The following is a 27,348-nucleotide window of genomic DNA, read 5'->3' as shown; positions in this document are numbered from 1 at the left end:
GTGTACATGATGCCGTTGAAGTGTGATTTCCTTATGAACGACCCGTATCCACGCGGCTTCAGTGCACAGGCCCAGGTGCGTGTCTGCAAATCCTGTACCTAGAGGGGCAGAGAGCCAGGAGGGGCAGGGGCAGGGGTGGGGGGAGCGGGGGAGCAGGGCGCGCAGGCGCAGCACCGACTGCAAGGGGGGAAAATCCAAAGGACCCACTGCAATGCAGTTTTACATACAGGCCTGTAGGAGCAACCGGAATGTTATTAGACCATAAAAGCACATCAGGCTGATTTATGGTTTCTGATCAAGGTTTCTGTGAAAATTACTCTGCATCACCGGCTCAAGGTGACTGCTACCATTAATGTGTGGAAAATAAATGAGATGGGGAGGCTGATAGCACAGGAAGGAAGGGGAGCGCTGAGGCGGTTTATACAGCACAGGTTCCCCATTTTGTTTTACAGTGCAGAGAAGCCTGGCATCAAAATGATTGCTGTGGGGCAGGAGAGGCAATTCTTGGTAATTAGATCTTATGGCATGTAGCTGATGCTTTCTTATAGCGAATAGATCAGGATGGTAGGACGAACGCCTGCTCGCTGCAAGCCTTCTTTTCTGTTTTCTGCTCATATTCAGATAGAAGTGTTTAAATCGAAGGGGAAAAACATTGCAGTACTTGTTCCCCTGACTCCATTGGTTTCTACTCGCATGCATTCCCGCTCTCCTGGGCTCCTGACTGGTTGCTTCCCGTCTCCCCCAAATAAATAATCTTCCAAATCTGAGACCTTCCAAAAGAAGTGAGAGCTGGAAATATTTTATGCATTATATCTGATCACCACAAAAGCGTTCCACCAGCCTTGCCATTCCTGCCCTGTTTAGAATTTGTCACCAAAGCATTTCATAGATGGGAAGCCCTGCTGCTTGTTTAAGTGTAAACAAATACCATATATCCCAAGATTTTCCTATGAGATCATTGCTGCAAAATGTATGAAAGCTGTTTGCTTGAAATATGCCCTTCTCTCCTTTTTTTTTTTTTTCTTTGCCTTTGTAGTCATTATGAACTCCAGTTGAGCATTTGCTTGTATTGGGTACCTCCATATTGACTTAGAGGTGGGAATTAGACTCTGTGCCAGGAGTTTGATTCTTTGTGCAAAGTAGAGAACCCTGCGTTTTAGAATGCTTCAGATGAGACCGAATAGACTAAAGATTTTAAAATCTCTTTACTGCATCCCTATCCTCAGCTCTTAAAACTTGCCCTCTGGTGCTTCTGTGTAGCATTCCACATCTGGAACGAGCTGGTGTCTGCTCTCACAGCTGGCTTCTGCTGCGGTGATGGCCATTAAGAGACACAGCTTCAAGGAAACCCACTGGCCAGAGAACACTGAGCCAATCCAGCTAGAAAGAATGGAGACCTGTATTTCTCTTACCCTGTAGTTTTAAGTAAATTTTTCAATGACACATTCCACTGTAAATGCCCACCTTTAGATTATGGCAAGGCAAAATTGAGATTTTCACCCCTACACATGCAACACACACACACACACACACACACACACACACACACACACACACCCATCCTGGAATATTAATTGAAACAAATATTCAAACTTCTACTTCTTATACATGTTGCCAAGGATTCTGTTTCAAAAGCTCAAACAAACAAAAAAAAATCAAAAGCTCAAACATAATGGGTACCCTATCCCCCAAATACAAACTACAAAAAGATTTAAATGAGACAAGGGATTTTAGTATCCATACAGCACTTAAAATTCTTCCAAAAGCTTTCCCTGACATCATGTCATTTGATCATCACTACAGTGCCAAGAGCTTGCTAAGATTTTCAGTATGCTTTTGTTACAGATGGAGATGCAAGCTCAGAGAAACGAGGTGTTTTCCCTGGGATCATTTTATTCAAGGTAGTGGAGCCAGTCCTCATTTTCTTTATCTTTATCTAGTCTATTATTGTTTTTAAATCATTGTCCTGGGAGAAAACAGACTGCCGTTCCCATAGTGACTCTGCTGTGATCAAGAGGCAAGACACTAGGTGAGGCTCCTACTTTGGTTTCTTTGGTTTGCTCAGTTTTATATGGATTAGAAAGTTTCTATAGTACCTTCTAGAACTTTTTTTTCCTCTCAAAATCTTGCTCATACCAAAAAAAAAAAAAAAAAAATCTTGCTCATGAACCACACCATTATTCAGAGATGAATAACAGTCATGATCAACATGTTGGAAACAGAAAGGAACTCCCCTCCCATCTTCCATCTCTAAATCTCAACACCTGCATATACATGTGTGTGCCTCCTACCACACACACAACCATTCTGTTTGAAAGAGAAAATTTTAAGAGAGAAGCCGGCAATTCTTAGGAATATATGGGCCTTCTAAATATAAAATTTAATTAAAGTTTATGGCACCCTGAATTTTCAGATTAACATTTAGCTCTGAAAAAATAGTTGCTAAATTCCATAAAGAGGCAAAGGCACAACCCAAGGTTCTAGACAGACATAGGTTCTAGATGCCAAAGTAGAGCATCATCTGAAGATGTTACCAGATAGCTATTGCTTGATGGTCTGGCACAAGCTGAATGGATCTAATATATCTCCCTTCATATGGGGTCATCCCCTCATCATGCAGCTTCATTTAATTTGGCAGAAGCTACCTTTTACAGTAAAAGATTCTACAATTTGCCAATTTCTTCAGATTAGTTGATCTTTGGAAAGGTCCATTTGTATACTCCAGGAAAATAGTGGGATGTTAGGAGTTCAGGCACCTATGAGAGTATGGAAATGTTAGGGAGAAAAAGGTACATTCTTCCTTTAAAAGAAACAATGCTTTGGGGTATCTGGGTGGCTCGGTGGTTGAGCATCTTCCTTTGGCTTAGGTTGTGGTCCCAGGGGTTTTGGAATGGAGTTCCACATCAGGTTTCCTGCAGGGAGCCTGCTTTTCCCTCTATCTATGCCTCTGCCTCTCTCTGTGTGTCTCTCATGAATAAATAAATAAAAACTTACAAAACAGAAACGATGCTTTGCTTGAGAGATGGAGAGTTCTTTGATTGTAGATCTTCCTCTTTCCAAAAAAAAAAAAAAAAAAACCTATTTCCAAAATCTGTCCCCTTCATGATCTTAGTACAGTTGATCAGATTTCTGTAACCTGTTTCAACAACAAAACTTGATCAGTGTTTCGATAACTACTAGGCTCGGTGGAGACTTTTTCAGTTCCAGATATGTAAAATCTCTTCCTCACTTCTGTCTTCCCTAACTAAAACTTTGACATCTCCAGCTCCTTCTTTCCCTCTCTTCCTCCTAGAAGACAAAATAGTTAAGGATCAAAAAGAAACCAAAAACACAGAGGATAAAAGACTAACTTTCATTTGCACAGAAAATATTTGGAAAGGCCTCTGGATGGGGCCACACTGACAGTAACAGCAAGGTGGAGAGGAAAATACAGTGCCACCTTAGTGTCTGAGCCTGGTGACCAGCTGCTCTGAAGTCAGTCAGTTACCCACAGGATGCTTTGTGTGGATTTGAATCTTCTTTTTTTTTTTTTGCTAGTAATAATGAACACTGTATATATGACTTCCTACACAAGGAGCTAAAACCCAATGTATGGCTAAGAGAACCACACAAATGTCCTGGAGGCACATTATGTATGTGTTTTAAAGGATCTAGAAAGTCAGAGGGGGAATGGCTAGAGATAGGGACCACCTTTCCTTCCAACAAGACTTCGGCTCTACTCTTCTTTGCCCCAAGACAATCAGCAGAGTAGCTAAAAGGCTTAAATCTTCATTCTTCATAATGCACAGAGCATACATTGCCTCCCTTCATGGGAACCCTGCCTTTTCTTTCCCATAATTGGCTGGAAATAAAATGTCCTGCTTTCTCTCCTCTAAGGAAATACATCATGGTAGGTGTGTTTAAATTTAGGGCAATGGATAGAATCAATTTGCCTCTTAGTCTTTAAAGCCCAAAGTCCCAAGCCCATACATTTCCTCAGAGAATCAATCCACGATGGCCTTGTGTTTTGTCATTTTTGCTATAAAAATATCCAGCAATTTTTTTAAGTACTGTAATTTTGAAAATTTCCATTTATTCCAGAACACATCATCTAGTGGCCAGGCAAAAGAAGCAAGCAGAATGACAAAGCCTTTCAATAAGCTGATCAGAATCTTTCCAGACTTTACATGATAAACACAGCTTACCTCAAGGAAGATTTCACTTTCATTGTGTTCCTTGTTCAATTTAGTAAACTTCTACAGAAAACTTTTCTAGCTATGAGGTCTTCATGTAGGCAAGAGAACCCCTCAAAATGCACCTTCTTCCATGGAGTAGAAAGACAGCTCACTGCCATTAACCATTTTTATGATAATCAATCATGGAAGGATATGAATATACAAGGCTGTTTTGATACAGAAATTAAACTTTTCTTACTTTCCTGTGTTGCAGAAGTTTAAAATTAAGCATCCCTTGCCTCCAAAGAGAAGAAATTCCATTTTTTGGTTAATTAATTTTGGTTATAAAAGCCCAACACAGTGTGTTACAAAAGAACCTAAAGAATAGTGAGGTATTATGGAGAAGCAAAAGAGAAAGGATCCAGGTACTTACTAAATATCTTAGACAAAAGCATAGAGGAACGGACTTTGGACCTTTTCTGTCAATCCAGAAAGAAATTCTTCCTCCTCTCTTACCAGAGAGAAGGGAAGGGTGGCAGGGGCGTATTTAGGAAAATAGGCATCCTTGGTCAATGCCAATTTCACAAGTATGACAACATGATCTCAGGAAGCATTGCATCTTCCTAACAGACACTATTTGAGCATCCGGAAGCTATCTGGGAACTTGCTCAACACAGCAGATCATACAACCATCACGTGTACCAGGTATCAAACTGGTGTCCTTTCTATTATTTCTGGAGAGGATTTCCCTTTACTTTCAAACAACCACTGGCCTAGTGATGGCCCAGCCCAGGTGATCCTTGTTTAGTTCTCAAATATGCTGGCTATCCATTAGACTTATCCTTCACAAATCCCACCGTTTTTACATCACTAGTACCCTGACCACATAATGGCTCAAAAACAAGAAACCTGTCATCATGACTTAAAGGAGCAGTGAAAAAAAAATAGATAGAAATCTACTTGAGCTAAGGTAGTACTTTCACTTCTGAAGGAAATGGAATTCTTAGAATTCATGGGTAGTACAGCCCAGTTGTCAGGGTAGAAGAACCAGTTGGGGTTTGAGAACCAAAAATATTCACTTGCTTGAAGAGTCTGCTGTGCATATCTCCATGGAAAACCCACTGACATATTAGGTTGAACCATTAAAGAAGTCAGATTGTCAAACGTTCAACCGTTTTGGGTCTATTAAAATGGAAATTTTGTATTATCTAACATAATCACAGAATATGTGGGGACTTGAGAAGCCAGCCAGTGATGGTTACATTTCTATGCAAGAAGAACTAAACATTATTCTGATGGAGGAGGGAAGAGACACAAAAGGAACTTACAAGGACACTTCATCTGCTTAGCAAACACATGGCTTTTGCTTAGATCCCCTTTCTCCTGTTTTCACCTCACTATCCTTGCCATTGACAATGATCTGAACTACTATTCTAGCTCTTTCTTGCATGACTAAAAACATACTTGTGTACTTTTTTTTAAAGACTTTGTCTTGAACATGAAAGACTCCTTACTCTGGGAAACGAACTAGGGGTGGTGGAAGGGGAGGTAGGCGGGGGGTGGGGGTGACTGGGTGGCGGGCACTGAGGTGGGCACTTGACAGGATGAGCACTGGGTGTTATTTTATATGTTGACAAATTGAACACCAATAAAAATAAATTTATTAAAAAAATAAATAAAAACTTAAAAAAAAAAAGAAAAAAAATAAAGACTTTGTCTTCAGGCACTTTATTTTCTTTCAATACAGTTCCTCTTGTATCACAATGGCTTTAACTATCATATCAGGATCTGAGATTCCCAGGTCAACATCTATGTTTCCTCTCTTCCTCAAACACACCCACATTCTTTCAGGTATTTTATTTTGTTTTGTTTTTTTGTAATTTCATCTTTAACCTTAACATGTCCCATTTCAAACTCTCTAGTTTCTCACTTTGAGCAGAGAGTAGTTCAATCCAAGCCCCATTACATGGCTCTCAAATGTATTTTTCCTGAGCTCGAGGTATTGTTGATTGAATGTAGCTGTGACCTGATTGCTTGCATCACTCCTCTTAGTCACCCACGTGTGAAACTTCAAGTCACTTGTGATTTCTCCCCACCATCCTCTGTACCTAGTCCTAAATTACCCTCTGTCCACAAACCTCTTATGTCTTTCAATTAATTCAGGAGTAGTAAGTGCTTTTTATGTGCCACTCTCATCACTGGCTATTCCTTTCCATCCTTTCTTCCCTTGAATGCTGCTGCACTTCAGACCCTTATTGTCTTGGTTTTCCGTACTGCCTTCTCAATTGTTTATCTTATTTTTTCCTTCCCTTCCCCTGTATTCATCAGTTTTGTTTCTTAAACTCCACATAAGAGTGAAATCATATGGTATTTGTCTTTCTCTGACTTATTTCACTTAGCATAATTCACTCTAGTACTCTCCAACTGTTCACATCAAACCCTCCCTCAACTTCTGCCAAATTAATGTTTTTTAATCATTTTTACATTTTATGAAACTGACCCAAAGATGAATGATCATTTACCAAATAAAATGGAAAAAAAGGGGAAGGAAAATAAAAACTGGTACGAGGCCGGTCACCAAAGCAAGACAGAATGCTACCGTTATTAGCTAAATCACAATGTCCATAGTATTCCAAGGGAATAGCAGGCCCAGCCAGAATTCAGGCAGAGACAGCACAAGAATTTCCAAAAGGAACAATCATGTTTTCAATCTGATGCATTAGAAATGAAAATGAAAATGACAGCTAACTCCAGAGGTCATGGAGAGGTAGCCAATACTAAGCTCCACCAGATTTAGGGGTGAAGAAGCTGAGTTTGTTGAAATATTTTATGCTTTTTCCTTAGTCTAGTATGTGAGTTTGGCAGTGCTGTTTTGAGGGAGGAAGTTAAGTAGGTCCAGCCTTGTGGAACTAGGGGAAAATGCAGAGACTGATAATCCTATTATTTCTCTGTTCAAAAACACTCACTGGCTCTTTCTTTATTGCTTTTATTTATTTGTTTATTAAGATTTTATCTATCTATTCATGAGAGTCACACAGAGAGAGACAGAGGCAGAGACACAGGTAGAGCGAGAAGCAGGCTCCATGCAGGGAGCCCAACATGGGACTCGATCCCGGGTCTCCAGGATCAGGCCCTGGGCTAAAGACGGAGCTAAACCACTGAGCCACCTGGGCTGCTCTCTTTATTGCTTTTAATTGTCAATGAAATCTTCACTAAGTATCTCAACGCTCCTTCCTAGCTTGCTTTCAGCAACTCCCCTACATACTCCATGTAACCCATCCAACCTTCGAAATGCCTAGACTTTCCCACTTCATGTCTTACTGGTTCCTTCTCCCTAATCTGCTCTTATTTCCTCATCAATGCTATGCAGGATATGATCTGCCATTCAGTTTCTTGCTCAGATCCCACCTCTTTCCAAAAGTATCCTTGAATCAGACAGATACATGGAATTGCTTCTTTCTCAGCACTTTCCGCTTCTCACATTGCATGCCACATTGAAACCAAATTCTAAGGGCATAACTAAATGCTGCCACATAGTATCTGGGAAAAATATACTGATGTCCTTCTGTACTTGATATTATCTAATGGACATTTTGTACTCATCTGATCTCTTCTATGAAATTGTATGCATTTTTTCCAGACAGAGGCCAGACATCAACTAATTAGTCCTTCATGGGATCTATCATAATGCCTCATTCAAAATAGGCCTCAATCAAGATTAATTTATTAAATTGTCTAATTGCAGTTAACCCTTGATGACATGGGTTTGAACTACATAGGTCTGCTTGTACATGGATTTTTTTTCTAATAAATATATTGGAAAATATTTGTGAGATTTTCAATTTGAAAAAACTCAAAATAATGTAGCATAGAAATATAAAAAATTAATAAAGATATGTCATAAATGTATAAATGCATGCAGATACTAGTCTATTTTATCATTTACTACTATAGATACGCACAGACCTATTATTATAAAATGCTGAAACTTGGGGCAGCCTGGGTGGCTCAGAGGTTTAGTGCCGCCTTCAGACCGGGGTGTGATCCTGGAGACCAGGGATCAAGACCCACATCAGGCTCTCTGCATGGAGTCTGCTTCTCCTTCTGCCTGTGTCTCTGCTTCTCTCTCTCTCTCTCTCTCTCTGTCTCTCTGTCTTTCATGAATAAATAAATAAAATCTTTTAAAAAATTAAAAAATAAATAAAATGCTGAAACTGATCAAATCTTACAGACCATATGTGGTGCCATTTGTAGTTGGAAGACATGTAAATAAATGTAAACAAATGTAAAAGATGAAAGAAATGTAAAACTTGTATGCAGTATTAAATCATAGTTGCATAAAACTGTAGTACATACTGTATTACTATAATTTGTAGCCACCCTCTGTTGCTAATCAGATGAGCTCAAGTGTTGTGAATATCAGCTTAAAATGCCATGTAACACCAATCATGTCCCCCATTGGTTCATATTGCCAATAAATTGCCTATCACAGTAAAAACTTCTCTTGTAGTTCTTGTTATTTTTCATTCTGTTTAGTGAAATGCCATAAACTTTGGATAACACCCTGAGACCTCATCTAGGGAATACTACTGCTAATGTTGGAAGTTCTCCCAAGAAGCAAAGGAAAGTCAAGACATTGCAGAAAAGTTGAATAGCTTGACAAGTACCATAAATTAAGGTCTACAACTGTGATTGCCCACCATTTCAAGACAAATGAAGCTATCCTAAGGACTGTAAAAAAAAAGAAAGGAAATTTGTGAAGTCATCATTGCAGCTCTGCCAGCAACTACAGAAACATTGCACTTTTTTTTACAAAATACCTTTTTAAAATATTGAAAATGCAGCTTTTATGGCAGCAAGATAGTTATAAGAAAGACATACCTATCGATTCACAAGATTTAAGAAAAAGTGAAGTCATATGACAAAGCCAAAGGGAAGTGAAGAATCTAAAACTGGAGAATTTAATATCAGCAAAGAATGGTTTGATGATTTTAGAAAGAGATTTGGCTTAATACATGTCAAGATAACAGGAGAAGCATCTTCTGCCAACAAAAAGGCAGCAGATAAGTTCCTAGACACCATTAAGAAAATCATTGAGGAGAAAGGACATCTGCCTGAAATGATTTTTAATAGAGATGAAAGAGACTTATCTTGAAAAAAAAGTTGCCACAAAGGATATTTATTAGTAAGGAAGAGTGGTAAACACCTGAATTTAAGGCAGGAAGGCCTAGTCTAACTCTACTGCTCTGTGAAAATGCAGTCAGATTTATGGTCACAACTACCATTATCTACAAAGCTGCTACCCAAGCCTTGAAGGGAACAGTTAAACACCAGTTGTTCAGTTTTTTGGTTGTACAATGAGGTCTAGAGAACAAGAACCCTTTCTTTGGATTGATTCCATCAATGCTTTGTCCTTAAAATCTAAGTACCTTGCCAGTAAGGGACCATCTTGTAAAGTTCTTTTGATTTTGGACAATGTCCCTGGCCACCCAGAAACCCAAGAGTTCAACACTAAAAGCTAAAAAGGGTCTACTTGCCCCTAAACAGAGAGTTTCTGATTCAGCCTCCAGATCAGGGGGTCATACGAACCTTTAAGGCTTATAACACATGGTGTTCTATGGAAAGGATTGTTAATGCTATGGAAGAGAACCCCAACAGAGGCAACATCATGGTAGTCTGGAAGGATTACATCATTGAAGATGCCATTATTATTATAGGAAAATCTGTGAAGACCATCAAGCCTGGAATAAAAAATTCTTGCTGGAGAAAACTGTGCCCAGATGTTGTATATGATTTTGCAGGACTTAAAACAGAGCTAGTCATGGAAATCACAAAAGAGGTTGTGGATATGGTAAAAATGTGGGAGGCGAAGGGCCTCAAAGTTTCAGATGTTGGAGAAATTGATGAACTAAGAGACATCACACCAGAGGAATTAACTGACAACTGGATGGAGATGAGTGCTTCTCAACCAGTGCCAGATGATGAGGATGAAGACATAGAAGAAGCAGTGACAGAAAACAAATAAACATTTTAGGCCATCTGGCAGAGAGGTTCTGATTATCCAAGACTGTTTTTGACTTCTTTTATGATGTGGATCCTTCTATGATACAAGGACTGAAACTAAAGCAGTCAGTGGAAAAAAAGATTGATACCATACAGGAACATTTTTGGAGAAATAAAAAAGCAAAACAGTCAACAATGATGATGTATTTCTGTAGTTACACTGAAAGTTCTTGCCTCTCCTGTGTCCCCTGAGACAGCAAGATCCCTGAGACACCAAGACCAAGCCCTCCTCTATCTCCTCCTTGCCCTCGGTCTATTCACTGTGAAGACAAGGATGAAGACTTTTCTGATGATCCACTTCCACTGAATGAATAGGAAATAATCATCATGCTGTACAGTTAATAAACATTTGTTGTGTGTGCGTGCCTTCATGTGAATATCTAATAACTGTACAGTAAGAACTGTGAGACAGTTTCAGGTAATCATAATCATTGCCTACACAGTCATTATATACAACACCTGCAATATTTGTATGGAAGTGGGTATCCTACCCTTACATAGGTATAATATTTAATATAAAATTAATAATGTGTTTTTATGTCTTATAACTTTGTTTTCAAATAATTATGTTACCGTATAGTATATCCCTTCCTTGTAACTGAAGAAACTAGATATCAGCCTATCATCACAGGTAAATGGGCCTTAAAAAGTATAACAATGTTTTTAATACTGTATTATGAATATGACTATAATACTGTATGGCATAAAATTTTATAATGATTCACTCATTAGTATAACCTAGGCTACTGTGAAGCAATCATATCAATTACACTAGACTACCATAAAGCAATCATGTTGCTACTTCATTATTAATGCATGAATCATTATATTTGTAACTAAGAATTTCTTTCACATTATCTTTTCATTTTTTTGATGTCTAACATTAGTAACACATATAATATTTACAGTGTTTTATGTCATATAATATTGATGAAGGAACTGACAAATTATTCCTCTTATAAACAGATGATGTAAACTTATAGTATTGATAAACATAGTAAAGCACTATATATGTATTTTCTCTTTATAATTTCTTAGCATTTTATTTTCTCTAGCTTACTTTATTATAAAAATACAGTGTACAATACATATGATGTATAAATATGTGTCAATCAACTGTTTATGTTATCACTCAGGCTTTTTCTTTTTTTTTTTAAGATTTTTAAAATGTATTTATTCATGAGAGACACACAGAGGGAGTGGTGGGCAGAGACACAGGCAGAGGAAGAAGCAGGCTCCATGCAGGGAGCCCAATGCAGGATTCAATCTCGGGTCTCCAGGATCAGGCCCTGGGCTGAAGGCAGCACTAAACCGCTGAGCCACCCAGGGTTGCCCATCACTCAGGCTGTTGGTCAATAGTAGGCTATTAGTGGTTAAGTTTGGGGGGAGTCAAAAGTTATACACAGATTTTTGACTTTGTGGTAGGTCAGTGTCCCTAACCCTGAGGGTCAACTGTATACATTAAATTATATAGCTCAAGTACTGAGCTTTCCCTAGATGGTGAATATAGATATATCACCATTAAGGTCTTCATTCAGATATCAATGCCCCAAGCCCCTACAAGTTGAAGAGAGGTATGGATCTCTTACAGAGTTCCATTACACACCAGCATTTCTGAGAATCTCAAACAGTGCCAATATGTGTCCATGATTTTTGATGATCACTGAATACAACTGCATCCCAGTAAGGATCATGCAGCCCAGACACCACAGTCTACTCAGGAGGTATTAAAGGCTTGAATTCCCCTCCTAACTCTATCCTGCCACTATTGTAACTGGAGATCGGAAGTCCACAATATTATTTTTTTGAAATGAGAAAGAAAAACCTTTTTCTGCATTATGCTTGACTGATGAGAGTAGAGGTGTCGGGGTCGGGGTGGGAGTGAGCCTTTTCATCAGAACTATAAAATTTTATAGGAGCTGTCAATAACTTTCACTATCACAGCTAGTAAACCATGACTTCATTTCAGGCTTTGCTAATGCCATAGATACGTCACTCACATCTAGCCACCTGGTCTTGCTGCTGCATTTAGATGCCTGATTGACTTACACCTTAGTACCGTTGCTGCTGTCTCCACTGCTCCCTCCAGTGCTGTTGCCCACTATTGCCACCACAATAGTGATTGGAGCTGGCAAGCCAATGACACCACCAGCGTTGTTACCAGCCTTGCTGGAACGTCTAGTCTCTGGGTCCATTGACATTAAAGAGTGCTACTTGACTGGATTATTTGTTTTTTGGATGTCGAATTTAATCAACAGATGAAGAGGTAAAGAAGATGTGGTATATCTATACGATGAAATATTACTCCGCCATCAGAAAGGATGAATATTTACTATTTACATCAACATGGTTGGAACTAGAGTGTATTATGCTGAGTGAAATAAGTCAGTTGGAGAAAGACAATTATCATATGGTTTCATTCATATGTGGAATATAAGAAATAGTGCAGAGAACTGTAAAGGAAGAAGGGGAAACTGAATGGGAAAAAAATTAGAGGGAGACAAACCATGAGAGAGGGAAGGGATAATTTGGTGATGGGCATTAAGGAGGGCACATGATATGATGAGCAGTGGGCATTACGACTGATGAATTATTGAAAACTACATCTGAAACTAATGAGGTACTATATGTTGGCAAATTGAATTTAAATTTTTTAAAAAGTGCTACTTGACCAAGCTGACTACTATACCATTGCAATGTAGCTCTTCACTCATTCACATGGGCAAAGACAGTATGGTGAGAAATCTTATAATTCTTTTATATTCTCTTAGAATGTGTCCCAGCATAGTTGTCCAAGCTCCATTCAGTTCTTGTATTTTGTATATGCACATAGCTACATTCTCCCACATTTTCTCTGCCTGGCCCCCACCCTATCCTATCTGTGGTTCTGTTGAGATGAGTTCTAGTATCAGCCACCCAGCTAAACTAAAATCAATACTTCATTTCTCCCTTTGGCCTACTTTGTAGGCTCACTATTTCAGTCTTCTTTTATCATTAAATTTCTCTCAGGGGCCCTATTTCCTTTCCTGAAAAGGCCTCCATTACAGTTAAAATAGTCTATTTGATATGTGAGTACATCCTGGAATTTCATTGGTGTCAAGGTCTGAGTCATTTATTTTATCCCATGAGATCTCCCATCCCAATATAAATTAGTGAATGTAAGTGATGTTGGGGATGGGGAGTGGCATTTGAGCCCTTTATCCTGACCATCCAAAACATCTATAATCACTGCCTATCAGAGACTAGTTTAAAAGTCTTCTGATTTCCCTGTAGAAGACCAAGGAAGTTTAAAATTGACCTAAACTACTATGCTTAGCTATTTAGTGGAGTTCTGGTTGGTACATATATAGGAGTTAGCTACCGAGCTAGGCAAAGGACCACCCAAAAGTATTAGAAGAAACAATGCAGGGCACTTTTGCAAAGAATTAAAAGTAGCAAAACAGAAACAAAAAACAATCATTATAATGAAGAGATTACTCGGTCAAAAGAAATGGACACAGAAGTAATATGTATGTGAGAATTAAGAGGACATTAAAATGGTTATTATAACTATTTCATATGTTCAAAAGTTAAATAGAAATATAAAACCTATGAAAAATAAACAAAACTTCTATAGATGAAAACTATACTATTAGAGATAAAAATTACACTGGGATTATGGAAGATTAGATATTGAAAAAGTGAAGATTGAAAGATTAATGACCTAGAACACATAGCAACAGAAATGATTCAATGAAATACAGATAACAAGTTCAAAATGAACAATAAACTATGGGAGAAGTTCAAGGCCCTAATATACATGTGATTAAAATTTCCAAATAGAGACAGAGAAATATTAGAAAAAATCATAGCTGATTTTTTCCCTGATTTTAAGGGAAACTGTAAACCCACCAATCCAAGAAGCTCAATGACTCTCAAGCACAAGAAACACAAACTACACCAAGACACATCACAGTCAAATAGGCCAAAACCAGCACTTAATAGCAAACTTTAAATCCAGCAGGGGGGGAAAGACACATTATATGAAAAGAAATCTAGAAATAGCTAACAGCAAATTTCTAACCGAAAACAATACAAGTAAAGAGAAAATAGAGCAATATCTCTAAAGAACTAAAATTAAGAAATAATAATTGATAATCCTATACTCAGCACAAATATCTTTCAAACTGAAAGTGAAATCGTTTTTCGGAAATATTAAAACTGAGACAATTTATCACCAGCAGACTTGGAGTACAAAAAAAAAATCTTAAAGCCCTGAAACTAATATAACGCTGTATCATTGTATGTCAACTACCTCAATTTAAAAAAAAAAAAAAGTCTTTGAGCAGAAGTAAAATGATACCAGAGGGAGATACGGACCTACACAAATAATGAAGAGACTGGAAATAATAGGACAGGGGCAAATATATAAGATTTCCTTCTATTTAAATATCGTTAAAAGATAATCGACTAGACATATAATGCAATGTGATATGAATAACATAAAATAAAACATGATGACAGCATAGAGGCTTAAGGGGAAAAATACACTACGTAAGAATCTTACCCTATGTAATGTTGTGTAACACCACTGGAAGGTAATCTGTAATGAGTTAAAACTGTATGCTATAAATTCTAAAAGCTTTTTAGTTTGATGAAATTCCATTTGTTTATTTTAAGCTTCTGTTGCCCTTGTCTGGGGAGACTGGTCAAAAAAAAAAAATAATGCTACGATGGATGTCAAAGAGATTACTGCCTATATTTTCTTCTAGGAGTTTTTTGGTTTCACATCCTAAACTCAATTATTTAATCCATTTTGAATTTTTTTTTGTATGTGGCATAAGATAGTGGTCCTGTTTTTTGGTTTGTGATTTTTGTTGCTGTTTAGTATATAGCTGTCCAGTTTTCCCAGCACCATTTATTGAAGGTCTTTCCCCAATTATATATTCTTGTCTTCTTTGCCATAGAATAATTGACCATGTAAGTGTGGGTTTACTTTTGGGCTCTCTATTCTATTTCATTCTTTTTGTGTCAGTACCATTCTGTTTTGATTATAGTAGCTTTATAAGTATAGTTTAGAATCAGGAATCATAATATCTTCAGTTTTCTTCTTAAGATTGATTTGGCTATTCTTTTGTGGTTTCATGCAAATTTTAGAGTTATTTGTTCTAGTTCTGTGAAAAGAAAAGCTGTTGGTGTCTTGATGGAGATTATATCAAATCTCTAGATTGGTTTGAGTAGTATGGACATTTCAACAATATTAATTTTTCTAATCCGGGAGCACAGAATATCCTTCCATTTATGTGTATTGTCTTCAACTTCTTTCATCATTGTTTTATAGGGCATAGGTCTTTGAACTTATTCCTGGGTATTCCATTCTTTTTCATTCTTTTAATGAATGTTTTCTTAGTTTCTCTGGTATATACTTATTACTGTAAAGAAACACGAGTAATTTCTGTATATTTTGTATCCTGCAACTTCACTGACTTATTAGTTCTAACAGATTTCTTGGTAGAGTCTTCAGAATTTTCTATATATAGTATCATATCATCTGCAAATAATGACAATTTTATTTTTTCTTTCCAGTTTGAATGGCCTTTTATTTCTTTTTCTTTCCTAACTGCTATGGATGGGACTTCTAGTACTATGCTGAATAAAAGTAGAAAGGAGGGACAGCCTTGTCTTATTCCTGTTATGAGAGAAAAAGCTTTAAGCCTTTCATTGTTGAATATGATGTTAGCTGTAAGTTTGTCATAAATGGCCTTTCTTATATTGAGGTACATTTTTTTCTATACCTACTTTATGGAATGTTTTTATCATAAATACATGCTGAATACTGTCATATGCTTTTTCTACATCTATTGATACGATCATATGATTTTTATTCTGTCACATGGTGCATCAGGTTGAATGATTTGCAAATTATTGTTGATTTGTTGAACCATTCTTGCATCCCTCAAATAAATCCCACTTGATTATGGTATATGATACCTCTAATGTATTGTTGAATTCAGTTTACTAATATTTGCTAAGGAATTTTGTATATATGTTCATCAAACATATTGGTCCATAATTTTTCTTCTCTGTCATATTTTTGTCTGGTTTTGGCATCAGGATAATGCTGACTTTGCAAAACGAGTTTGGAAGTGTTTCTTCCTCTTCAATCTTTTGGAATAACTTTAAAGGGATAGATGCTAACTCTTCTTTAAATGTTTGGTAGAATTCACCTATGAAACTGTCTTATTCTGTACTATTGTTTTTTGGGAGTTATTTAATTACAGATTCAATTCCATTACTTGTAATCCATCTATTGAGAGACAGTCCTGGAAGGTTGTGTGTTACTAGGAATTTATTCATTTTTGTCTAGCTTTTCCAATTTGTTGATGTAGAATTGTGCACTATAGTCTCTTAAGAAGCTTTGTATTCCTTATTGTCAGTTGCAATTTCTTTTTAATTTATTTTATTTGGGCCCTCTTTTTTTTCTTGATGTATCCGACTAGATGTTTATTGATTTTATCTTTTCAAAGAACAAGATTTTAGCTTCATTGATCTTTTCCATTGTTCTTTTAGTCTCTATTTTATTTATTTCCATTCGCATCCATATTATTTCCTTCTTTTACTAATTTTTTTTTCTAGTTCCTTAAAGTATAAAGTTCAATTGTTTATCTGGAATTTTTCTTGTTTCTTGAGGTTAGCCAATATCACTATGAAATTCCCTCCTAGACCTGCTTTTGCTGCATTCCATACATTTTTGAAAGTGAGTTTTCCTTTTCATTTGTTTCAGGTATTTTCTATTTCCTCTTTGATTTCTCGAACCATTGGTAGTTTAGTAGCACATTGTTTAGTCTCCATATACCTGTGTTTTATTCAATTCTTCTAACTGATTTCTAGTTTCATATCATTGTGGTCAGAAAAGACATGCTTGATATGATTTCAATCTTCTTAAATTTACTGACTTATGTTACATATATATGAACTCTGTTGTTGCCTAACTTGTGGTAAATCCTGGAAAATGTTGCATGTGTACTTGAAAAGAATGTGTATTCTGCAGTTTTTGGATGAAATCATCTGTATCTATTAAGTCAATCTGGTCTAATGTGTGGTCCAATATTTTCTTATTGGTTTTCTATCCAGATGATCTATCCATTGATGTAGGTGGGGCATTATAATCCTCTGCTATTATTGTATTATTGTCAATTTCTCCCCTTACATCAATTAATATTTATGTTATATATGTAGGTGCTCCTATTTTGGGTGCATAAATATCTACAAATGTTATATTCTCCTTCTGGATGGATCCCTTTATCATTATATAATGCCCTACTTTTTGTTACTGTCTTTGTTGTAAAGTCTGTTTTTTCTGAAAGGAGTATTGCTGCTCCAGCTTTCTTTTCATTTCCACTTTAACATTTTTCCCATTCGTTCACTTTTACTCTGCATGTCTTTAGGTCTGAAGTGAGTCTCTTGTAGAAATCATACAGACAGGTATGATTTTTATCCATACTCTCAACTTATATCTTTTAGTTAGAGTGTTTATACTATTTACATTTAAAATAATTATTGATGGATGTATACTTATTGCCATTTTGTGGTTTTCTGGTTGTCTTTTTATACTTCTCTGTTCCTTTCCTTTCTTGGTCCCTTCTCTGATCCTTTAATGATTTTTTTAACTGAAGTATAATTGACACACAATTGTTACATTAGTTTCAGGTGTATAGCATAGTTACTTGGCAACTGTTAATGCTCACCACACTGAAGCTACCATCAGTCACCACACAATGCTATTACAATTGACTATATTCCCTATGCTGTACCTTTTACCCCATGATTTACTCATTTCATAACTAGAGCCTGTATCTTCTACTCTCCTTCACCCATTTTGCCCATCTCCCTACTTCTGTCCCCTCTGGCAACTGCCAGTTTGTTCTCTTTGTCTAAAAGTCTATTGCTGTTTTGTTTGCTTCTTAGATTCCACATATAAGTGAAATCATACGGTATTTGTCTTTTTCTGACTTACTTTGCTTGGCATAATACCTTCGCTGTTCAAAGGGCAAGATCTTAACCTTTTTTATAGTTGTGATATTCGTGTGTATGTGTGTGTGTGTGTGTGTGTATTCCACTTCTTTATTCATCTATTGATGGATACTTCAGTTGCTTTCATATCTGAGTTATTGTAAATAACACTGTAATAAACATAGGGGTGCCTTTATCTGTTCAAATTAATGCTTTCATTTTCTTTGGGTAAATACTCGGTAGGAAATTACTGAATTGTATGGTATTTATATTTTTAATTTTTGGAGGAGCTCCATACTGTTTTCCACAGTGTCTATACTGATTTACATGTCATCAACAGTACACAAAGGTTCCTTTTTCTCTGCATCCTTGTAACACTGGCTATTTCTTGTCTTTTTGACTCTAGACATTCTGATTGGTGTTATATAATGCCTCATGGTTTTGATTTGCATTTCCTTGATGATTAGTGGTGTTGAGCATCTTTTCATATGTTTGTTGGCCATCTGTGTGTCTTCTTCGGAAAAGTGTCTATCCTCTGCCCAGTTTTTAATTGGATTATTTGATTTAGGTATCAAGTTGCATAAATTCTTTACATACTTCGGGTATTAACTCCTTATGGGATATATCTTTTGCGAATAACTTCTCCCAGTCTTTTGTTGCCTTTTTGCTTTGTTGATAGTTTCTCTGCTACACAAAACTTTTCATTTTGGTGTAGTTCCAATAGTTTATTTTTGCTTCTGTTCCCCTTGTCTGAGGAGATACATCTAGAGAAACATTGCTATAGCCTATGCCAAACAAATTACTGGCTATGTTTTCTTCTAGAAACTTTATGGTTTCATGTCTCAATTTAAGTCTATAAACCACTTTGAATTTATTTTCATGTACAGTGTGAGAAAGTAGTCCAGTTCCATTCTTTTGCACACAGCTGTCACACTTTCCTAGCACCATTTATTGAACAGGAAGTCTTTTCCCCATTGTATATTCTTGTCTACATGTTGTAGATTGACCATGTAAGTGTGAGTTTCTTTCTGAGCTCTCTATCCAGTTCCATTGATCTATGTGTCTATTTTTATAACAGTACCTGTTTTGATTACTGTAACTTTCTTGTATATCTTGAAATCTGGGATTGTAATACCTCCAGCTTTGTTCTTCTTTCTCAACAGTGTTTTATCTATCAGGGTTTCTTTTGTGTGTGTGTGTTTCCATAGAAACTTTGGAATTATTTGTTCCAGTTCTGTGAAAAATGCTATTGGTGTTTTGATAGGGATTACAGTCAATCTACAGAATACTTTCAGTAATGTGGACAGTTTAACAATATTAATTCTCCCAATCCATGAGCATAGAATATATTTCCACTTATTTTGTCTTCAATTTCTTTCACCATTATTTTAAAGTTTTCAGAGTACAGGTCTTTCACCTCCTTGGTTATGATTATTCATGGGTATTTTATACTTACCTTATTCTGGGTACAACTGAAAATGGAATTGTTTTCTGAATCAACTTCCTGATACTTTGTAATTAGCATATGGAAACACAACCATTTCTATTTTCTATCCTGAACTTCACCAAAAACTTTTGGAATAAATAAACTTAGTAGAGTCTTTAAGGTTTCCTATAGATAGTATGTTATCTGCAAATATATCAATTTGGATGCCTTTTATTTCTTGATTGCTGTTGCTGGGATTTCTAGTACTATGTTGAATAGAAGTGCTAAGAGTGAAAATCCTTGTTTTCTTCTTGGTCTTAGAGGGAAAAGCTCTTAGTTTTTCACCATTGGTTATGATAGTAGATGTGAGTTTTTCAGTATATCACCTTTATTATATATTTTTTTTTATTTTTTTATTTTTTTATTTTTTTATTTTTTTATTTATTTATTTTTTAATTTATTTTTTATTGGTGTTCAATTTACTAACATACAGAATAACCCCCAGTGCCCGTCACCCATTCACTCCCACCCCCCGCCCTCCTCCCCTTCTACCACCCCTAGTTCGTTTCCCAGAGTTAGCAGTCTTTACGTTCTGTCTCCCTTTCTGATATTTCCCACACATTTCTTCTCCCTTCCCTTATATTCCCTTTCACTATTATTTATATTCCCCAAATGAATGAGAACATATAATGTTTGTCCTTCTCCGACTGACTTACTTCACTCAGCATATACTCTGGTTTCTCTTCAGATCGTATAAATCTTTCGCCCTTTCACCTTTATTATATTGAAGTATGTTCCGTCTAACTCCAGTTTTTTGAGAGTTCTTATGAACGGTTGTTGAATTTTGTCAAATGCTTTTTTCTGCACCTACTGAGATGACTATATGATTTTATCCTTTACTTTGTTAATATATCACCTTGATTGATTTGCAAATATTGACCCATCCTTGAATCCCCAAAATAACCCCACTTTCATGAATGATCTTTTTAATGTATTGCTGAATGTGCTTTGCTAAAATTTTGTTCGAGTTTTGCATCTATGTATGTAGTTTCTTTTTTTTAAGATTTTTTAATTTATTTATTCATGAAAGAGAGACAGAGAGAGAGGCAGGGACACAGGCAGAGGGAGAAGCAGGCTCCATGCAAGGAGCCCAACATGGGACTCAATCCCAAGATCTCCAGGATCACATCCTGGGCCAAAGGCGACGCTAAACCACTCAACCACCAGGGCTGCCCCCTGTAGTTTCTTTTTTGTGTGGTTTTGGTATCAAGGTAATGCTGGCCTCATAGAATTCATTTGGAAGTTCTACTTCCTCTTTTATTTTTTTGAATAGTTTGAAAAAAATATATTAACTCTTCTTTAAATTTTGGTAGAATTTACCTCTGAATCCATCTGGTCTTAGATTTTTGTTTGTTGTGAGGTTTTTTTAATTACAAATTCTATTTTGTTACCAGTAATTGGCCTGATCAAATTTTCTATTTCTTTTTGATGTTTTGAAAGACTGTATGTTCCTTTTGTTCTAGGTTGTCCAATGTTTTGGCATTTTTCATAGTACTCTAATTCCTTGTATATCTGTGGGATTGTTTGTTACTTCTTTTTCATTTCTGATTTGTGTCCTGTCTCTTTTTTTCTCTATGAGTCTGGCTGAAGGTTATCAATTTTGCTTACATTTTCAAAGAACCAGCTCTTGGTTTCATTGATCTTTTCTATTGTTTTTGGTTTGGTTTGGTTTGGTTTCTGTCTGTGTTTATTTCTGCTCTTTGATTATTTCCTTTCTTCTATTATCCCTGGACTTTGTTTATTCTTTTTCTATTTACTTAAGGTGCAAGTTTAGATTATTTATTTGAGGTTGTTCTTATTTCTTGAGGTAGGGCTATATTGCTGTGTAAATTTCCCTTTTTGAACTGCTTTCGCTGCATCCCAAAGATTTTGGACCATTGTATTTTCAGTTTCATTTGACTACTTGTTTTTTTTTTTTTTTTTTTTTTTTTTTTTACTTCTCCTTTGACTTCTTCATTCACCAATTAGCTATTTCATAGCCTGTTAACTTTCTCCTAATTATGGCTTTTTTCTTTTCCACTTAAAGAAATCCCTTTAACATTTAACATTTCTTCTAAGGGTAATTTAGTGATAAACTAAACTTCCAAAAGTTAAAGGAATTCTTTACCTCCCGTATTCTGAATGATAACCTTGCTGGGTCGAGTATTCCTAGTTTTGGGATTTTTCTTTTCTTTTCAGATCTTTGAATATTTCTTGCTACTCTCTTCTAATAAATGAGCTGATAGACTTATGGGGTTTTCCCCTTATGTAAATTTTTGCTTCTTTCTTGATGTTTTTAAAATTCTCTCTTCATCTTTAACCTTTGACATTTTAATTATCATGTGTCTTGTTGTAGGCTTCCTTGGGTTCAGCTTGTTTAAAACTCTCTGCACTTCCTGAATCTGAATGTCTGTTTCTGTCCCCAGGTTAGGGAAATTTTAATCTATTATTTCTTCAAATAGATTTTCTACCCCTTTCGCTTTTCCTACTGGAAACTCAAATATTTATTGGCTTGATGTTGTCCACAAGATTCCTTAGCCTTTCTTCATGTTTTTAAATTCTTTTTTTCCTTTTGCTGTCAGCTTGGGTTCTTTCCATTACCTTGTCTTCCAGATCACTGATCTATTTTTCTACATCTGCTAATCTGCTATTGATTCCTTCTAGTGTACTTTTCATTTCTGATTATATTTTCCCACTCTGATTGGTTGTTTTTTTTTTTATATTTTCTATCTCTTTATTAAAGTTTTCACTTAATTCTTCTACTTTCCCCTCAAGTATGGTGAGCATCTTTATGACCATTACTTTAAATCCTTTATTAGGCATATTACTTATCTCTGTTTCATTTATTTCTTTTCCTGGGTTTTCATATTTTTTTTATTTGTATCATATTATTCTGTCTCTTCATTTTGCTTGAGTTACTGTGTTTGTTTCTATGAATTAGGTAGGACAGCTAAACTTGAAGGAGTGCTTGGATATGGTCATTCCCTGTGTAGGCTCTCTATCTGGTGACTTCGGCTGGCTGGCTGGCTGGAGCTGTGTCTGGCATGGACTGGGGATCTTGTCACACTCTGTGCTGGGGCTTTCCTAAAGGAATGACCAGAGCTGAAGTGGGTGTGGGCTGGGACAGCCCCAGGTCTCCCTGTGCAGAGGGTACTCTGGCAGGACAGCTGAAGTCAAAGTGGGCACAAGCCAGGGGGTTCTGGGACTCTGAATGCAGAGAGCACCCTGGTGGGATGGTTGAAAATGAGGTGGAGTATAGGCCAGCAAGTCTTGGATTGCTCTGGATAGGGGGAACCTGGTAATGTAGCTGTAGCTAAAGTGGGCACAGGCTGGCATAGTCTTACTGCTCTCCATGCAGAAGGTGCCCTGGGAGGACAATCCATTTGAAGCTGATAATGACAGGTTCAAAAACATGTACACTGTTATTCCCACACATTTTTTATGTTTTATGTCTTATTTTACATTTTTAAACTTTGTGACTCCCTTAACCACTGACTGCAATGATAGCTGATTTTACAGTTTTTGCCTTTTAACATTCATACTAGATTTTTAAGTGGCTGACCCACTGAGTTTACCATATATATTTGTCTTTACCAGTGATATTTCTTTCTTTCATGTATTTTCTAATTTGTAGTTATGGCCCTTTTTTAAAATTGTTTTATTTATTTAAGAGAGAGAGAGAGAGAGAGAGGCAGGCAGAGACAGTGGGAGAAGCAGGCTCCAGGCAGGGAATCTGATGTGGGACTCGATCCCCAGTCTCCAGGACTATGCCCTGGGCTGAAGGCAGCACTAAATCGCTGAGCCACCCGGGCTGCCCTGGCCTTTTCTTTTCCACTGAAAGAAGGTCCTTTAGCACTTCTTGAAAGACCAGTTTAGTGGTAATGAATTCTTTTAGGTTTTGCTTGTCTGGAAACTCTATTTTTCCTTTAATTCTGAATAATAACATTGCTGGGCAGATTATTCGTGGTTGTAAGTTTTTCTCTTTCAGCACTTGAAATCTATCCTGCCACTTTCTTCTAGCTTGCAAAGTTTCTGATGAAAAATCAGCTCATAGTCTTATGGGGGTTCCCTTGTGTGTAATTATTTGTTTTCTCTTGCTACCTTTAAGATTCTCTCTATATCTTTACCTTTTGCCATGTTAATTGTAATATGTCCCAGTGAATATATCTTTGGGTTTGTCATGTTTGAGACACTGTGCTTCCTGGACCTGGATGTCTGTTTTCTTCCCTAGGTGAAGAGAGTTTTCAGCCACCACATCTTCAAATAAGTTTTCTATCCTTTCTCTCTCTCTCTCTTCCTTTTAGAAGCATTATAATGCAAATGTTAGTATGTTTGATGTTGTCTTGGAAATTACTTAAAGTATCATTTTTTTTTAATTCCTTTTTCTTTGTGCTCTTCTAATTGGGTGCTTTCCACTATTGTGTATTCTAGATCACTGATCCATTCTTCTGTATCATATAATCTTCCCTTGATTCCCTTTAGCATATTTTTTTCACTTCAGTTATTGTATTTTTCAGCTGTAATTTGTTCTCTCATATATATTTTAACTGTTTATTGAAGTTCTATCTTTCTCCATTTTTCTCCTGAGTTCAGTAGACATCTTTTTATCCATGACTTTAAACTTTTTATCAAGTAAATTACTTATCTCTATGTCATTAGGATTCTATTTTTTTCTGAAGTTTTACCTTGTCTTTTGCTTGGAACATATTCCTCTGTCTCCTCATTTTGTTTGACTTTGTGTTTGTTTCTATGAATTAGGCGGAATACCTACTTCTCCTAGCCTTGAAGGTTGGTCTTCTGTAGAAACATCCCCTCTGTAGATTGCATGTCCCTGACAGATTTGCTGGGATGACTGCCACAGGAGTGGCTGCAGGCTGGGTAATCCAGAGAGCTCAGTTACAGGGCAACCTTGATGGGATAGATGAAGCTAGAGCAGGTGTGACTGGGGTAGGGAGAGTGTCCCTGCTACACAGATCAGCGTCCCAGGGCATTCAATGCTGGGGCCATTCTGGTGGGATGGATGTTGCTAGAGCAGTTATGGGTCTAGAACCCAGAGCACGTTTTAAGAGCTGTCTTGGGGGCAACAGCTGGGGTTGGTGTGGGATATGGTCCTGGGGCTCACTGGCGAGGTTCTAGTATATCAGCTAGACCTCCTGAACCATATTCTAATCCTTGTAATCAATGCAGAGTAGGAATGTAAAAAACTATTGAGCTTGCCAGCACTGGTGATTCAAGAAAATTTGCAGCAATTTCCTACCAGTTTGGTGGATGCTCTAGAGTTAGAAAATTGATTTCTTTCACTTACACTCTAGTTGCTGGTTTATTTATTTATTTTTGAATTGTACCTTTTTTTTAATTGAACATAATTGGCATACAATGTTATATTAGTTTCACATGTATATTGATTTAACAATTCTATACATTATTCAATGTTCACCAGAGTTAAGTATAGTTACCATCTGCCACCATACAATCTTATTACTGACTATATTCCTTATGCTATACTTTTTATTTTTGTGACTGCTTTATTTTAAAACTGGAAGTTTATTGGGCAGCCCGGGTGGCTCAGCAGTTTAGCACCACCTTCAGCCCAGGGCCTGATCCTGGAGACCCACCCGGGATCAAGTCCCATGTCGGGCTCCCTGCATGGAGCCTGCTTCTCCCTCTGCCTGTGTCTCTGTCTCTGCCTCTCTCTCTTTCTGTCTCTCATGAATAAATAAATAAAATCTTAAAAAAAAAAACAACTGGAAGTTTATGCCTCTTAATCTCCTTTATCTATTTTGCCCATTCCCCTACCACCTCCCATTTGACAGTCACCAGTTTGTTCTAATTTAGAATCTGTTTCAAGTTAAATCATATGGTATTTGTCTTTTTCTTACTTATTTCACTTAGCATAACACTCTCTAGGTCCATCCTGTTGTCACAAATGGCAAGATTTCATTATTTTTTTATGGCTGAGTAATATTCTACTGTGGGTGTATGTATGTATCTTCTTTATTGATTTCTTTATTAATGAGCCCTTGGATTGTTTCCATATCTTTGCCATTGTACATGTTGCAATAAGCATAAGGACGCATTTAAAATTAGTGTTTTCATTTCCTTTGGGTAAATACCCAATAATGGAATTGTTGGATCACATGGCATTTCTACTTATAATTTTTTGAGAAATCCCCATACTGTTTTCCACAGTAGTTGTACCTATTTATCACCCTCAACAGCTCATTGAGGGTTCCTTTTCCTCCACACCCTTGTCAACATTTGTTATTTCTTGTCTTTTTTATTCTAAACATCCTATTTAGTATTAGGTGATATATCATTGTGATTTTGATTTATTTCTCCCTGATGATTGTGGTATTGAAGATCTTTTTATGTATCTGTTGGCCATCTGTAGGTCTTCTTTGGAAAAATGTCTATTAAATTCCTAAGCCCATTTTTTTTAAAGATTTTATTTACTTATCCATGAGAGACACACACAGAGAGAGAGGAGAGGCAGAGACATAGGCAGAGGGAGAAGTGGGTGCAGGACTCGATCCTGGACCCCAGGATCATACCCTGAGCCAAAGACAGACACTCAACTGCTGAGCCACCCAGGTGTCCCCTAAGCCCATTTTAATCAGATTATTTTGGATTTACTTTTTTTGCCATTGACATAGGTAAGTTCTTCAATTATTTTGGATATTAACCACTTATTGGATATATCATTTGCAAATATCTACTTTCATTCAGTAGGTTGATTTTTTGTTTTGTTGATGGTTTCCTTTGCTGTTCAAAAGCTTTTTATTTTAATGTAGTCCTAATAGTTTATATTTGCTTTTGTTTCCCTTCCCTGAGAAGGCATAACCATAAATATGTTACTTGAACATTGTCCAAGAGATTACCATTATGTTTTCTTTTAGGAATTTTATGCTTTCATTTAGGTCTTTAATCAGTTTTTAGTTTATTTTTGTAATTGCTATAAGAAAGTAGTCTCATTTTCCCAACATCATTCATTGAAAAACTGTCATTTCCTTATTATGTATTCTTGTTTCTTGTGTCATAGATTAATTGACAATATAGGTGAGGATTTACTTCTGGGCTCTCTATCTTGTTTCATAACCTGTGTGTCTGTTGTTGTACCAGAGCCATACTGTTTGATTAATATAGCATATAGTATATATCTTGAAATCTGGAATTGTGATACCTACACCTTTATTATTTCTCAAGATTGCTTTGGCTATTCATGATCTTTTGTGATTCTGCCTAAATTTGGGATTATATTTTATAGTTCTGTGGAAAATGTTAGTGATATTTTTCTAGGAATTGCATTGAATCTGTAGATGGCTTCAGGTATTATGGGCACTATAATAAATAGTTCTTCCATGAGTGTGTTATATCTTTCTACTTGTTTGTGTCATTTTTAATTTCTTTACTCAATATCTTATAATTTTAAGAATATAGGTCTTTTACCTTCCTGATTTTTTCCCCTAGGCTTTTAAATTCTTTTGGGCACAATTATAAATGGGATTATTTAATTTCTCTTTCTACTATTTATTAGTGTATAGAAACAAAACAGATTTTAGTTTATTTGTAGAGTCTTTAGAGCTTTCTATTTATCCTATCATGTCATCCACAAATAGTGATAGTTTTACTTCTTTTTACCAATTCATATACCTTTTATGCCTCATCTAGTTGCTG

The 27,348-nt window shown here is 36.5% G+C and overlaps 1 long non-coding RNA gene across 1 annotated transcript; it reads right to left on the bottom strand.

Moving 5' to 3' along the window:
• Positions 1-1,183: 1,183 nt before the first annotated feature.
• LOC112657452 (uncharacterized) lies at positions 1,184-19,400 on the bottom strand. Its single transcript, XR_003135027.3, has 3 exons — positions 19,291-19,400; positions 2,995-3,288; positions 1,184-1,380 (listed from the first exon to the last, which is right to left on the bottom strand). It is a non-coding gene; the product is annotated as an uncharacterized LOC112657452 (long non-coding RNA).
• Between the last annotated feature and the right edge of the window lie 7,948 nt (positions 19,401-27,348).

Source organism: Canis lupus, chromosome 8 (assembly GCF_003254725.2).
Source record: "Canis lupus dingo isolate Sandy chromosome 8, ASM325472v2, whole genome shotgun sequence".
NCBI lineage: Eukaryota > Metazoa > Chordata > Mammalia > Carnivora > Canidae > Canis > Canis lupus.
This window is presented reverse-complemented; position numbering and strand designations above follow the sequence as displayed.